General features: G+C 54.5%; 1 protein-coding gene across 2 annotated transcripts in view; it reads right to left on the reverse strand.

The window, feature by feature from the left end:
* LOC139234881 (erlin-1-like) overlaps window positions 1-15,855 on the reverse strand; it is an 843,171-nt gene that overhangs the window by 27,265 nt on the left and 800,051 nt on the right. The window contains exon 1 of one of the 2 annotated variants that reach the window (XM_070865711.1): window positions 6,727-6,817. The exons of the other annotated variant lie outside the window; for it this stretch is intronic. The gene's annotated coding sequence lies outside the window, so the exon portion shown is untranslated. Of the gene's footprint in view, window positions 1-6,726; window positions 6,818-15,855 lie in introns of those variants that run through there. 2 annotated transcript variants of the gene reach the window in all.

The raw sequence follows: 15,855 nt of genomic DNA on the forward strand, positions 1-15,855 counted from the left end.
GGAGGGGGGGGGGGAGAGAGAGAGGGAGGGGGGGGGGGAAGAGAGAGAGAGGGAGGGGGGGGGAAGAGAGAGAGAGGGAGGGGGGGGGGAAAGAGAGAGAGAGAGAGAGAGGGGGGGAGAGAGAGAGGGAGGGGGGGAGGTCAGGTCGGATCCAGTCCGGGAGCGGGAGTCGGGTCGGGTCCAGTGGAGGGGGGGTCGGGTCGGGTCCAGTCGGGGGGGCGGGTTCAGGAGCGCGGGTCGGGTCTGGTCCGGAGGCAGGATGTGGGGGGGGGGGGGGGGGGAGCGGAGCGGGTGACGGGTCTGGTCCGGAGGCAGGGGGGAGCGGGTATCGGGTCTGGTCTGGAGGCAGGGGGTGGGGGGGAGGGGAGCGGGTGTCGGGTTTGGTCCGGAGGCGGGGGGGGGGGCGGGGAGCGGGTGTCGGGTCTGGTCTGGTCCGGAGGCAGGGGGTGGGGGGGGCGCGGGTGTCGGGTCCGGGCGGGGGGGGGGGGGGGAGCAGGAGCTGGCCGTGGGAGGAGCCTTATTCACGCAGCCCCAGTGAGGCCATTCAGCCAGGGCTCGGGGCTGCGTGCTTCGGGCCCCTCCCACACAGTTCGGCGCCTGGAGCAACTGCACTTGCGTGCCCACTGTAGCGTGCATGTGCAGAGGTCCCGGCACTGTTTTCAGCGCAGGGACCTGGCTCCGCCCCCCCACAGCTCGTGCTGGCTGCGCCGAGGGCCAGAGGACCTGCAGGTAGGTGGAGAATACCGAGGATTTTTTTTTAGGCGCACTTTGTGGCGCGAAAAACGGGCGTCCAGGTCGGGACTGCGCCGTTCTAGGCGCGTGTGGAAACTTGGGCCCAATATGATCTATTGTAAGGCTGAAACAGCTGCAGTTTTTCCACAGCATTTGAATGGGAGGAAAAGGGTATAAAGTAACAGCTCTTCTAACAGGAAGGCAGTGCGAATCAAGACAACAGGAGAGAAGGGGTCAGCACCACGGTCTATCGGGAACAGGCGGTGACTATAATTTGTTAAGTATTACTTTTTGTAACTAAATGTAATTTACTTGACAAATCTCTGTTGTTTTTACTCAATCATCATCATAGGCACGCCCTCGAATGAGGATGACTTGCTTTCACAAGAGCTCACAGATGTTTCAATGAAGGACCCGACATTCCAGTCCTGAACTCTAATTGTCATCAGTCATCATCATCGGCAGTCCCTCAAAACGAGGATGACTTGCTTCCACGCCAAAAAGGGATGAGTTCACAAGTGTTTTAATGAAGGAACTAATATTTCAGATCCCGAACTACATGTTGAAGGGTGGAAGATGCCTGTGCGTGGATTTTTTAACGTATGATGACCGTTGCACACCAGCCACCACACGGGCACGACAGAGCTAGGTCTTGGTCCAGTGGCAAGGATTAATCAGGACGACTGGAGACCTGCTCTGCTGCACGGACCTAGTGTGCACACATATCGCAGTGTGGGCTGGCCCGTGCTGCCCCTAAACCCTCGCCTCTTGGCCCCGTACCCTCATTGGCCGCACTTGCGCCCACGCTGTTCCAGGGCCCAGCGCTCCAGCTCTATTTATAGCCCCGACCTGCGGTGGTGTTCTCACTATACCCAATATACCTGTATTAAAAGCATGTGTTATAATCTAAACAAGAGTCTCCTATTTTGCATTAAATATAAACCTGAGAATAGTTGAATTGCTATAATTCACAAAGCAGCAAAAAGCTGCTAACTAGTTAAAAATTACACAAGAGCCAAACAAAATGAATGCTGCACACATTGGTCAAGCTCAGAGAAAAAACATTGACATTTACACAATGCTGGGCTTTCACTTCCATACTTCGAGTACGATTTGAAGTGATTCTGGATCAATCACTGTTTCACACCATTACAGCAGCAACACCAAAGCTGCTGTGTAAACCCACCCCAGAAGTAGCCCGTAAGCATGTTTACTACATCTTCATGCACAATTTCAACTTAGCTTTCGGGTTTTAATGCCTTCCCTTGACTATTATAGAATTGAAAGTTTTTTGACATGATACCATCTTCTTGTACTCCATCCAATGGTTGCACACTCACTCTATGCTCTAGAAACAAAGAGCGCGAACTTGTGTACTGCCCCGGTTTGGGACGGTTAACAGCTGCGAGGTGGGACTTCCTGCACCAGGCACGAAGTCCCAGCCCGCCAGCTAAATTGGGCCGACCACCCCCGAGGGGAAGTTAAAGCACATGGGATTGGGGATAGTGTGCTGGCGTGGATTGAGAACTGGTTGGCAGACAGGAAGCAAAGAGCAGGAGTAAATGGGTACTTTTCAGAATGGCAGGCAGTGACTAGTGGGGTACCGCAAGGTTCTGTGCTGGGGCCCCAGCTGTTTACACTGTACATTAAATGATTTAGACGAGGGGATTAAATGTAGTAACTCCAAATTTGCGGATGACACTAAGTTGGGTGGCAGTGCGAGCTGCGAGGAGGATGCTATGAGGCTGCAAAATGACTTGGATAGGTTAGGTGAGTGGGCAAATGCATAGCAGATGAAGTATAATGTGGATAAATGTGAGGTTATCCACTTTGGTTGTAAAAACAGAGAGACAGACTATTATCTGAATGGTGACAGATTAGGAAAAGGGGAGGTGCAACGAGACCTGGGTGTCATGGTACATCAGTCATTGAAGGTTGGCATGCAGGTACAGCAGGCGGTTAAAAAAGCAAATGGCATGTTGGCCTTCATAGCGAGGGGATTTGAGTACGGGGCTGGGAGGTGTTACTACAGTTGTATAGGGCCTTGGTGAGGCCACACCTGGAGTATTGTGTACAGTTTTGGTCTCCTAACTTGAGGAAGGACATTCTTGCTATTGAGGGAGTGCAGCGAAGGTTCACCAGACTGATTCCCGGGATGGCGGGACTGACCTATCAAGAAAGACTGGATCAACTGGGCTTGTATTCACTGGAGTGCAGAAGAATGAGAAGGGATCTGAAAGAAACGTTTAAAATTCTGACGGGTTTAGACAGGTTAGATGCAGGAAGAATGTTCCCAATGTTGGGGAAGTCCAGAACCAGGGGTCACAGTCTCAGGTTAAGGGGTAAGGCATTTAGGACCAAGATGAGGAGAAATTTCTTCACCCAGAGTGGTGAACCTGTGGAATTCTCTACCAAAGGAAGTTGTTGAGGCCAATTCACTAAATATATTCAAAAAGGAGTTAGATGAAGTCCTTACTACTAGGTGAATCAAGGGGTATGGCGCGAAAGCAGGAATGGGGTCCTGAAGTTGCATGTTCAGCCACGAACTCATTGAATGGCGGTGGAGGCTCAAAAGGGCCGAATGGCCTACTCCTGCACCTATTTTCTATGTTTCAATATGGACGCAAAATTTTGAGCTGCCCTTCCACTTGGTGGTGGGACTGAGTCACTAACCATCGCGAATTTTCTAGCACTATGTGGAGAGGTGCGTAGCGGTGGCGGGAATACAGGGTCCTCCCCTTCCATTAAAATGGAGGGCACACTGCGGACTCTATTCGGGAGAAGGGGCCACCGTTGGACTACGAGGGAGCAGGGTGCCTTGGCAGCAGCCTGGCACAGAAGCGAAAACGGGCTCCAGGCGAAAACAGGTCATCGCCGGCACAGCAGCCTGGGGCGTGAGCGGGACGCTAACGGTTAGCTTTGCCGCTAAACTCGAGGAATTTTGCGGGGAGTCGGTAACAGCGCCGCACCTGGGCGAAAAGTCGTTCGCGCCCCCGGCAGCGCTAACGGGAGGCACAACGGCCCGAATTCTATCCAACCCCTCAAGTATTTTTATTTGCTTTGTCCCTCTTGCAGATGTTAGATTAATCAAGCTTTACTGTCGCCAAGCAACTCAATGACAGCTATGATCTGAAAGTGTCGAGAACCAAATATCAGAGGCAGCTTTCTCTAATGGGTTCCTGAACCAGAGCTCAGTCATTCCCACTTCAGCCTTCTCAACGTGTACGGGAGTGTTTGGAAATTCTATGACCCTCCATCCCATAATCCTGGGCTGGCCATGTTTCTGTATTCCAACATGAATCGAGTTCAAACAGTTTATTTTGAATGATATAAATATATGCATATATAATTCTATGGCGTTTGCTTTTAATCCTGCTCTCAGGACAGTGACACTAAACCAATCTCCTCCATTTGTACTGTTTCACTATATTAAAAGCGCTATATAAATACTTGTTGTTCTTCGATTCCTCTCTCCTTCAGCCCATTAAAAAAGGGCTACAAAGTTCACAAACCATTTTCCTCTGGGGACCAGTGAATGCAGGAAAGGCATGTGTCAACAATTGACATGACTCAAAGTTAAAAACATATTTATCTTCTTTGAAATGCCCTCCAGACTAAGTACCATCTGTTTGCAGAGGTTGGATTGTTGATCTTCAAACTGTCACTATCTGGGGTGCCATCACACATTGGCAGTTGATAAAACTCACTAAAGAATCTTAACTTCCCTATCTGGTTATATTAGCTGGAGATTTACCATATTGGATTCTGAGAGAGTACAGTCAATGAGCCAGATATCAGTTCTTACACCATTAAACCTGACAACCTTATCCCACTCCCTCTGCATCCCCACCCCCCAATTTAGCCCAATTAACTATTTCGATCGTTACCAGCCTCCCAGTTTGTTGCAGCCGACTACAGTTTCTAATTTAGACCAATGACTTGAAATTGGATACCCAATGCAAATTAGACAAATTTGCAGGTGATACTGAGCCAAGAGAGTTAGTGGACTAGGAAATAGCAGTTCAAATTACAGAGTGAGCTAAATAAAATAGCTAAGCAGACAGAACAAAGACAGATTAAATGTTATAGATATATGTGAAGTACTGCACACAAGGAGGAAAACTGGAGAACACACATACTCCATGAATGGTTGAAAGACCTACAGGTCTTCATAGACTGAGCGCAAAATGTCAGAGTGCAGAGCAATAATTAAAGCCAATAGAATGTTAAAAGAAAAAAATACATTGTTATATATCACACCTTTCACCACCTCAATGTCCCAAAGTGTTTACAACTAATACTTTTGAAGTACAGTCACTGCTGTAATGTAGTAAACACAGCAGCCAATTTGCACACAGCAACGTCTCACAAAAAGCAATGTGAAAATGGCTAGATCATTTTTGAGGGGTTATGTTGGTCGAGGTATAAATATTGGCCGGGGTTAACTCCCCTGCTCTTCTTGGAAACAGTGCCTTGGGATCTTTTACATCCACCAAATTATACAATCAAAACAGTGCAGTACAAGTCAGATGAAATTTGATCACGCCGTGCACTGCTCTGGTCCAGACCACAGCACAAGCACTGTGTGCAGTTCAGGTCACTGAAACATTTATGTCTTGAAGAAAGGACACTTGAGAGCACTAATCTTAAGGGGTCTCAGCTATAAGAAAATTTGTGCTTTTCACCCTTGAACGCAGATGACCGAGATTTTATAGAGGTATACAAGATTGTAAATAGTGAACAGGAAAATTACTTTAAATTAAATTGCAAGGGTAGGGCAATGAGGCACAGGTTTTAACTGGTAAAAGGTCAATTTAGGACTGTTCAGAAAATTCTTCTGCAAAGTGAGCAACACATGGAAGGGAATCTCAAATGGACACAGATTATTAACTTGCCTAACAAGAATCCACTATTATCTCTCTGAATCCCATCTGGAGCTCTTCCAGCAATCTCATCAGGAAACTTTTTGTGTTATATTTCTGCATTTCCTGTTTACTAGCATCTGGAATTTTTAAACTTGTTCAAATTCCTCAAGTGGCAGATTATCTCTTTGCAATTAGCAACATAGCAAAACATCCTTGAAGTTTTCCCCACTCCGTGCCAAGAAAAACTGAAAACTTTTTGAACAGCTGGTAAACTTGCATTTACAATCCGAGCAGTGGAGGTGACTGAAGCATGGAAAGAGGTCTCAGGAAGTGGGAGAGGGTTAGAAAAGGCAAAAAAGGGCTGAGCAAGTGAATTCTCAGGAGGAAACAGATCACATCATACTCAAAAATAACAGAGAAGGCACACAAACACAAGACTGGAGGCAACTGCAAGGACCGGATGGTGATAAAGCCTTGAAGGAGTTTAAAAGTAGAGATAATGATTCGGAAGTCGACACGCTTAAGTGTAACGGTCAGCAAAAACCAGGGCGCTGACTGTGCAGGATATGAGCCACGGAGCTCGGGCGGGGGGTTGTGTCGGGATTAAACTAGAGGCGCGAAGAAAATAGTTTAAAAAAAGTTAAACCGAGAGATAAAGGCAGGAAATTACCATTATGGGGGATTTAAACAATTTGGATAGAAACAGAACACATTTAAACATAAATTCACATTTTTCCTGCAGTACAACAGTCCAAAAATACTCCCATTGGCTGTAAAGCATTCTGAGGTCGTGAAAAGCGCTATATAAATGCAAGTCTTTCTTTTGCAAGCCAATTGAAAAAAAATTGCATCTATTCGGAGGGACACAATGCAGCAAGTGTGGCTGAAAAATGTTTTTAAAAAGAATGGTATTTTATGTTTGAAGCTGCACGCTGGACCCGCAATGGGCGGCACTGGGAGTGAGGCGGCCCCCGGGGCGAGCCCGGCCCGGCCCGGCCTCCCTCCCTGATTGACTGACTGACTGGGAGAGCCCAGGGTGAGGGTCAGCGCTGCCCGGGCCTCGGGCCTCGGACCGCCGGCGCCGGCTCAGCCTCAGCCTCCTCCGCCCGAGCCCAGCGCCCATACTCACCGCCTGCCCTGCCCTGTCGCCACCGCCACACCAACAGCTTCTGCTCCACTCACACCCCTTCCTGTCCTCCACCTTCCCTTCCGGGTCAAAGTGCTCGCCGCCTCTGAAAGGGAGGGCGCTACACTCTATTTAGTGTCCTGCCGACAAATATTACACCACCACCTCCTCCTCCTCCTCCCAACAAAGTTGGAGGCACTGATTTAAAAAAAAACATTCTGGGCCCAGCATTTCTGACCCAACTTCCACAATTTGAATGTCTTTAGAACATTCTGGACCCACAATTTTGAGACATTTTGTTATTTATGATTCTGCATCTGTTAGAAACTAACATTATTTTTTCATAATCTTTCAAAGTGGCATATGAGTACCGAGGAGGACAAGGGCAGCAGGCGCATGGGAGCACCATCCCCTGCAAGTTCCCCTCCAAGTCACATACCATCCTGATTTGGAAATATATCGCCGTTCCTTCATCATCGCTGAGTCAAAATCCTGGAACTCCCTCCCTAACAGCTCATAAGAACAAAAGAACATAAGAATTAGGAACAGGAGTAGGCCATCTAGCCCCTCGAGCCTGCTCCGCCATTCAATAAGATCATGGCTGATCTGGTCGTGGACTCAGCTCCACTTACCCGCCCTCTCCCCGTAACCCTTAATTCCCTTATTGCTTAAAAATCTATCTTTGACTTGAAAACATTCAATGAGCCAGCCTCAACTGCTTCCTTGGGCAGAGAATTCCACAGATTCACAACCCTCTGGGAGAAGAAATTCTTTCTCAACTCGGTTTTAAATTGGCTCCTCCGTATTTTGAGGCTGTGCCCCCTAGTTCTAGTCTCCCCCACCAATGGAAACAACCTCTCTGCCTCTATCTTATCTATCCCTTTCATGATTTTAAATGTTTCTATAAGATCACCCCTCATCCTTCTGAACTCCAAGGAGTAAAGACCCAGTCTACTCAATCTTTCATCATAAGTTAACCCCCTCATTTCTCGAATCAGCCTAGTGAATCGTCTCTGTACCCCTTCCAAAGCTAGTATATCCTTCCTTAAGTAAGGTGACCAAAACTGCACGCAGTACTCCAGGTGCGGCCTTACCAATACCTTATACAGTTGCAGCAACACCTCCCTGCTTTTGTACTCCATCCCTTTCGCAATGAAGGCCAACATTCCATTTGCCTTCCTGATTACCTGCTGCACCTGCAAATTAACCTTTTTTGGAGTTTCATGCACAAGGGGCGCGGCGCCTAAATTCAGCAGACGTCCGCCGCGCGGCCGAAGCCATCGAGTCGCTAAAAACAGCTTTGGGCCCTGACTCTGTTAGGTGCATCGAGGAGGCTCAAGCACGTGGGGAGATCCCGTCCGAACTGACCCCCGTCCGGACGGAATTCCTCATTGGCGCCAAACCCCGGAACCTCCCTCGGGGGCCGGCGCCTCACAACTTGAGCTGCCTCGGGGAAATCCCCTCCGTGCCTTTCAGTTCCGCGCGGAGGGGTTTCCTGTACGGGCTGCTCCTGCACACTCTCAACTTTGCCATCCTTGCCGGCCGTCCGGACACGCCATGGCGTACCATCTTGCCGTCCGGAGGAGGCGGGGGTCCCCGATGGAGGGCACTCTATGCGGGAGTCCTCCCACTATTCATCGGGGACTTGGCCTGGAGGGTGGTGCACGGAGCAATGCCGTGCAACAAATTTTTAAGCCGGTTCACGGACTCCCAGGCCGCCTGCAATTTCTGCGGTCTGGAGGAGTCCGTGTTCCATGTTTTTATTGAGTGCACGAGGTTGCAGCCCCTGTTTCATTATTTAAAGGGGCTGCTCCTGAAATTCTGGCTGCACTTCAGTCCCACTCTCCTGATCTTTGGGAACCCTGTGCGGAGGGGAGCGGGTAGGTCCGAGGGCCTCCTCGTAGGACTGCTCCTGGGTACGGCCAAGGGTGCCATCAGCCGGTGCAGGCAGCGGGCGATCGAGGGGGTCGTTCAACCTGACTGCCTGCCTCTCTTCCGCTCTTACATCCGGTCCAGGGTGTCCTTGGAGATGGAGCACGCGGTGTCCACCAGTACGCTCGCGGCCTTCCGCGAGAGGTGGGCACCGGAGGGACTGGAGTGCATCATCACGCCCGGCAACCAAATTTTAATTTGATTTTATGTTTTAAAGTTTCATTTGTTTTAATTGCCGGTGCTTTTAGTGTCCCCCTCCCCTTTTATAGGGGGCACTGGAGGAAAAAAAATTTGATTTTAGTGCCCAAAAGAAAACCACAAAAAAAAAAGAAAAACACAAAAAAAAACACAAAAAAGGAAAAAAATGGGCCTTGTAAATATCTGGTGTGTCATCCAGGTCGGGTGGCACCGATTAATGTTTATGTTTTACAGGTAAACTCCAAAAGAGTTTCATGCACAAGGGCCAATTGTGGAGCAGTGGCCTAATCAGTAGGAGCTCTGCTGTTGAGAGAGAAGGAGCTACCAACTTTGCTCCTGCCTTGGAAGGCCTGGAGTGAGCCCTGAGACAAGCCCAGGAATAGGAATAGCTTGCTACAATACAACATCCGGAGGGAGAGGTGGAGAGCTGAACAATTATCATTTATTACAACTACAGAGAGTTGGAGAGAGGGGGAAAGAACAACCTGAGGAAACACCATCCAGTGTGGAAGGAGGGAGAGTCATTTCTACATCTTCGACAGGTGGGTGTGTTTTGGTGCATTCCCCAATAGTCTTTGTTGTATCAGTGGGGGAGGAAAGAAGACCACTGAGGGCCGGAACATCACGGGGGGTGTGTGTGTGTGGAAGTGTGTGTGGGGGTCTTGCCTATAGCTAGGCCCCACACACAATTGAAACACCCCTCCCCCATTGCCTAGTCTGGGATAGCTGGAGCTACCTAGCTGAAGAATATTTAATCACCTATTGAACATCGTTGGGAGTGTGTGCCTGGGTGGCTCTAGCTGCCCCAGGTGAAGACATCTTCTCCCCCCACCCGAAGACCACCCCAAAGACTGTGCTTTGTTTTTTTGTTTGTTTTTTTGCCATCTGGGGAGTGCACCCACCCATTGCTGTGAGAGGAGACCTGCCCTCGCAGCCTCCCTCTTTCCCACACCCCCTTTTCTCTATCTCTCTCTCTCTGTCTCTCCCCTCTCTCTCTGAGAGCCCTTCCTCCTAATTTAAAAAAAAAACAAAACAATTAAGACACTGAGCAGAGGGAACAAGGCCCCTCCCCAATCGTTAACTAGGGGAGAGGTGTGCCTCTTTCAGAACTTCCTCTGCTCAAAACACAAACGAGGCCAATAAAGACCATTAAGGCCTGTGACTTTGGGGTGGGTGTGGCCCTTACAGGGACCCCGTGATGGTGACCCCATCCACGCAGGTGGCAGGGCCAGCTAGGACATATGCGCAGGCGGGGTCCACATCCACGGCACCTCCTGCGCCACCTGCTGCCCTGCCACCATTCAGACTCATAACTAAGAAACACGGGGTCAAGAGCTACACTCACCCCACAATGAGCATTGAGGAGTGCGTGCGGGCGATGGCTGGGGTAGTCGGCCCCTCGGCCATTGTCGCGGCCTCCAAGATGTCTAGGAAGGCCGTGTTCTTCCTGGGGTCGGAGCGGGTGGTGTCCCTGGCCCTCGAAAAGGGGCTCACGGTGGGCGGGACGTTCCTGCCGGTGGACCCTCTCGAGGCCACCGCGCTGAGGGTCATCGTTTCAAACGTCCCGCCTTTTGTTCCCGCTGAGCTCCTCCTCCCTCACCTACACCAACTGGGGGAGGTAAGGTCGGGGATCAACCCCATACCGCTCGGCCTCAGGGAGAACAGCCTGCGCCACGTGTTCTCCTTCCGCCGCCAGCTCTTTGTCCGGCTGGCGCGGGAGGAGACGACGGAGGGATCATTTAATGTGGTGCACGAGGGGACTGCCTACCGCGTCTTCTGGACGTCGGACGGCGTGCGGTGCCATGCCTGTAGGGAGGTGGGGCACGTTCGCAAGAACTGCCCCGCCTCCAAGGCCGCCAAACCACCGAAGGCGGCCAAGGCTGGCGCCGCTGCCACCCCTCCCCCTAGTTGCGTCCGTGTGCCGGGAGCCTTAGGTGCGCGGGCATCGCCGGGGGCCGTTGCTTTCACGGCCTCTGGCGGGGGGGAGGGAGAGCGTCCGATCGGAAGGAAGGCGCGGGAGAGAGCGAAACATCTCGAGGCGGGTCCCCTCGGTGCGCCAGACAGCTTGAACACTGCGCTCAGCCCAACCCAGTCACTGGCGAGCGCGGGGTGCCCGAGCCCTTGACCAATAACGCAGAGGGGCTCGGGCGCGAGCAAGAAAAGGAAAAGGGGGGGGGTGGAGCGGGAGGCCTCGGCAGACATGGAGGTCTCCCTGCCTCCGTGCACCCCCAGGAACAAAAGGAGGCGCCGCTCCGATGAGGCGGAGGGGGAACAACATCCCTCCGCGGAGGAGTCGGTGCCCGCCGCGTGTCCCGCGTCCCCCACCAGCGCCCCCAAGCTGCGCTGTAGGCGAGAGGAGTCTGTCCCCGGGGAGGGTGAGACAGTCGAGGCTGCCCAGCCTCTGCCTCCCGGGGATGGCGTGGAGGATCTGCCTGCTGTGGGGGGTGTGGGGCCCGCGGAGGAATGCATTGCCGCCGGGCCGGGCGTCCCGGGGACTGAGGCGGGCGGGGCCGAAAAGGCCGAACCTGAGCCCGCCCAGCTATTAATCAACTTCCCCCGGGACTCGCTCGACCCGGCAGAAACTGGAATTAATAATTATAACGACACTGTACATGCTGGGCCGGAGGTTGGCAGCGGGGAGGGGGAGGAACACCCACCCTCGCCCCCTACTTTGGAGCTGGGGCACTTGGAGGGCCTGGGGATTTCCTATGGCCGGGTCTCTCCTTGTTCTCCGGTTCTTGGGGCGGAGGGGGAACCCCTTCCGCTGTCGTTTCCCGACCCAGCACCATTTTTAAAAGAGCCCAGTGGGGACTCCTCTGCCGACGATCCTGGGGGTGGGATCGGGGCAGAGCCAGGGCCGGTTGGAGCGGCCGGGTCATTTGCCGTACCTTGTGCGGTCGATGGGCCGACTGCTGGCGGCCACCTCCCGGAGGAGGACGGGGACTCGGTGGGGGACGCGGGAGAAGAACTAGAGACCACCGCCAGCGAGGCGGTGGATCTGCTCGCGGCTGCCGCTGAGACCCTCCTCATTCCTGCAAAGGAACTCCGGGACTTTTTGGCCCAGAGCCGGGGTCGCTGCAACCGAGCCCAACTGGCCCTGGAAAAATGGTCCGAGCCAGAGCTAATCAAGGGGTCCGTCCGCGCCGCCGCTAAAACCTTGGCCGCGGGCGGGCCCTTGACAAAGGCGCAACACCTTGAGCAGCGCGAGCTCGAGGGACTCCTCGCTGGGCTGCGGAGGGAGTGGAGTTCAACAAAAGACTCCGCTCCCTCCCCCACAATAGGTTAAGGTAGAGGTTGCACTATGCTTTTGCCATGAAGATAACCATAGCCAGCGTCAACATCAACGGCGGCAGAGGGGCACGCCGTAGATTTGACAATTTTTCGCTCCTGCGGGAGGGGAAATATGCGGTGTGCTTCCTGCAAGAAACCCACACCGTTACGGGAGACGAAGCCACGTGGCTCCTGGAATGGCAAGGAGAGGTCCACATGAGCCACCTCACCGCCACTTCTAGTGGGGTGGCCATCTTGCTGGGCCCGCATTTTCAGCCGGAGATCTTGGGGGTCGAGGAGCCCGTGCCAGGCCGCTTGCTGCACGTAACGGTTCGCCTCGGGGACGTGCCGCTCCATCTCGTGAACGTGTACGCCCCTCAGCCCGGCCCGCAGCAAACGCGCTTCTTCGAAGAGGTGTCCGCTCTTCTTCGCTCCGTCGACGTCGGCGACTGCATTGTCCTCGGGGGGGGATTTTAACTGCACCCTCGAGGCAAGGGACCGCTCCGGTGCCCCGCAGTGCATGACGGCGATGGAGAAGTTGAGGGACCTGGTCGGGTCCTTCGACTTGGTGGATGTCTGGCGAAATCTCCACCCCGACTCCAGCGCCTTTACTTGGGTGAGGCCTGGTGTAGGATGGTCCAGAGTCGACCGCCTTTACGTGTCTCGGGCGTACGTTTCCATGCGGCCGGTGCCGTGTTCGGACCGCCACCTGGTGTGGGCGGAGCTCGCTTCGCTCCGCGCGAGGACGGGGTCCGCGTACTGGCACTTTAACAACCGGCTGCTGGAGGACGTGCGGTTCCAGGACTCGTTCCGTCGTTTCTGGGCCGACTGGAGAAGGAAGCAGGGGGGCTTCCCCTCCTTGAGGCTATGGTGGGACGTGGGCAAGGCTCACGTCCGCGTCTTCTGTCAAGAGTACGCGAGGGGGTCGACCAAGAGGCGGGCGGCCAGGGTCGGGCGCCTAGAAAAAGAGGTGCTCGACCTGGAGTCCCGTCTCGGTCAAGTCGTTGGGGACCAGGCCCTGCGGACGGTGTACGAAGCGAAGAAGGCCGCGCTGAAGGACCTGCAGCTCGTCGGGTCCCGAGGCGCGTTCGTGAGGTCGCGGATCCGGTTCCTGTGGGATCTGGACCGCGGCTCCCCCTTCTTCTACTCGCTGGAAAAAAGACAGAGTGTCCGTAAGCAGCTCTTGACGCTGCTGGCCGACGACGGCTCTCTCGTCTCGGATCCGGAGGGCGTCAACAACAGGGCCCGTGAATATTATGGGGCTCTGTTCTCTCCGGATCCGTCCAGCGAGGAAGCGCGTAGAGTTTTGTGGGAGGACCTGCCGAAAGTCAGCCCGGGGGGCGGTGAAAATTTGGAAGCTCCGCTAAGCCTGGCGGAGCTGACCGGTGCCCTCGACCGGCTCTCGAGGGGAAAAACCCTGGGGCTGGACGGGCTGACCGTGGAGTTCCACAGGGCGTTCTGGAACGTCCTGGGGAGCGACTACGCGCGGGTCCTGGGGGAAAGTCTGGCGACCGGGAAGATGCCCCTCTCTTGGCGCAGGGCAGTCATCGTCCTGCTGCCTAAGAAGGGCGATCTCCGCCTCCTTAAGAACTGGCGCCCGGTCTCCCTCCTCAGCACGGACTACAAAATCTTCGCCAGGGCGATGTCTGCTCGCCTTGGTGCCGTGCTGGACCACATGATCCACCCCGACCAGTCCTACACGGTCCCGGGCCGGACAATCCACGACAACATCCATCTGGTCCGGGACCTCATCCATCATTCCCAGGAGGCTGGTCTATCGGTCGTCTTCCTATCTCTCGACCAAGAGAAGGCGCTCGACAGGGTGGATCACGACTATCTGCTCGGAACTCTGCGCGCTTTCGGGTTCGGGACGCATTTCGTCGCCCGGATCCGACTTTTGTACGCCGCCGCGGAGTGTCTGATTAAGGTTAACGGGTCCTTGACGGCGCCCCTTCGCTTTAGGAGAGTGGTGCGCCAGGGATGCCCCATGTCCGGCCAGTTATATGCCATCTGCGTGGAGCCTTTCCTGCGCCTCCTGCGGATGAGGTTGACGGGACTGGCTCTGCAAGGGCCGGGCGTGGAGGTCGTCCTCTCGGCTTACGCCGATAACGTGCTCCTCGCGGTAGAGGATCCCGCTGACCTGCGGAGGATGCGTGAGTGCCAGGAGATTTACTCGGCCACATCCTCCGCCAGAATCAACTGGGAGAAATGTTCCGGACTCCTGGTGGGTCAGTGGCAGGTGGACTCCCTGCCGGAGGAGCTCAGGCCTTTTTCCTGGAGCACGACCCATCTCCTCTATCTGGGAGTCTACCTTAGCCCCGACGAGGGAGCCTGGCCGGCGAACTGGCAGGAGGTGGAGGCCAAGGTCGCCGCTCGCCTAGGGCGCTGGACAGGACTGCTCCGAGTGCTGTCCTACAGGGGTCGAGCGCTAGTCATAAACCAGCTGGTGGCCGCAATGTTGTGGTACCGGCTGGTCACTTTGACCCCTCCCCCTGCGTTTGTCGCCAAGATACAGAAGAAGCTGGTGGACTTCTTCTGGAACAACAGGAAGCACTGGGTCTCTGCCGCGGTCTTGAGTCTCCCGCTTGAGGAGGGCGGTCAGTCGTTGGTGTGCGTCAGCGCCAAGCTCGCGACTTTCCGTCTTCAGATCCTGCAGAGATACCTTTACGTCGAGCCCCCTCCTAGGTGGTGTGCTCTGGCGACGTATTTCTTCCGCCAGCAGCGCGACCTCAATTACGACACGCAGCTCTTGTTTGTGAACTTGGGGGGTGTCAGGACCGCCCTCCGGGAGCTGCCTGTCTTTTACAAGGAACTCATCAGGGTCTGGAACAAAGTCTCCACCAAGCGCAGCTCTCCGCCGGCTGGAGTGGCGGCCGTCCTGCAGGAGCCGCTGCTCGGGAATCCGTACCTCCACGACCGAGGTTTTATGTGGCGGTCGGAAGAGAGGGCTGTGGCTGGTGAGGTGACCAGGGTCAGGGACCTGCTCGATGGCGGAGGAGCGGGCTGGATGGCGCCAGGTACGCTGGCGCGGCGCCTAAATTCAGCAGACGTCCGCCACGCGGCCGAAGCCATCGAGTCGCTAAAAACAGCTCTGGGCCCTGACTCCGTTAGGTGCATCGAGGAGGCTCAAGCACGTGGGGAGATCCCGTCCGAACTGACCCCCGTCCGGACGGAATTCCTCATTGGCGTCAAATCCCGGAACCTCCCTCGGGGGCCGGCGCCTCACAACTTGAGCTGCCTCGGGGAAATCCCCTCCGTGCCTTTCAGTTCCGCGCGGAGGGGTTTCCTGTACGGGCTGCTCCTGCACACTCTCAACTTTGCCATCCTCGCCGGCCGACCGGACACGCCATGGCGTACCATCTTGCCGTCCGGAGGAGGCGGGGACTTGGCCTGGAGAGTGGTGCATGGAGCAGTGCCGTGCAACAAATTTTTAAGCCGGTTCACGGACTCCCAGGCCGCCTGCAATTTCTGCGGTCTGGAGGAGTCCGTGTTCCATGTTTTTACTGAGTGCACGAGGTTGCAGCCCCTGTTTCATTATCTAAAGGGGCTGCTCCTGAAATTCTGGCTGCACTTCAGTCCCACTCTCCTGATCTTTGGGAACCCTGTGCGGAGGGGAGCGGGTAGGTCCGAGGGCCTCCTCGTAGGACTGCTCCTGGGCACGGCCAAGGGTGCCATCAGCCGGTCCAGGCAGCGGGCGGTCGAGGGGGTCATTCAACCTGACTGCCTGCCTCT

This window comes from Pristiophorus japonicus, chromosome 22 (assembly GCF_044704955.1).
Source record: "Pristiophorus japonicus isolate sPriJap1 chromosome 22, sPriJap1.hap1, whole genome shotgun sequence".
Taxonomy (NCBI): domain Eukaryota; kingdom Metazoa; phylum Chordata; class Chondrichthyes; family Pristiophoridae; genus Pristiophorus; species Pristiophorus japonicus.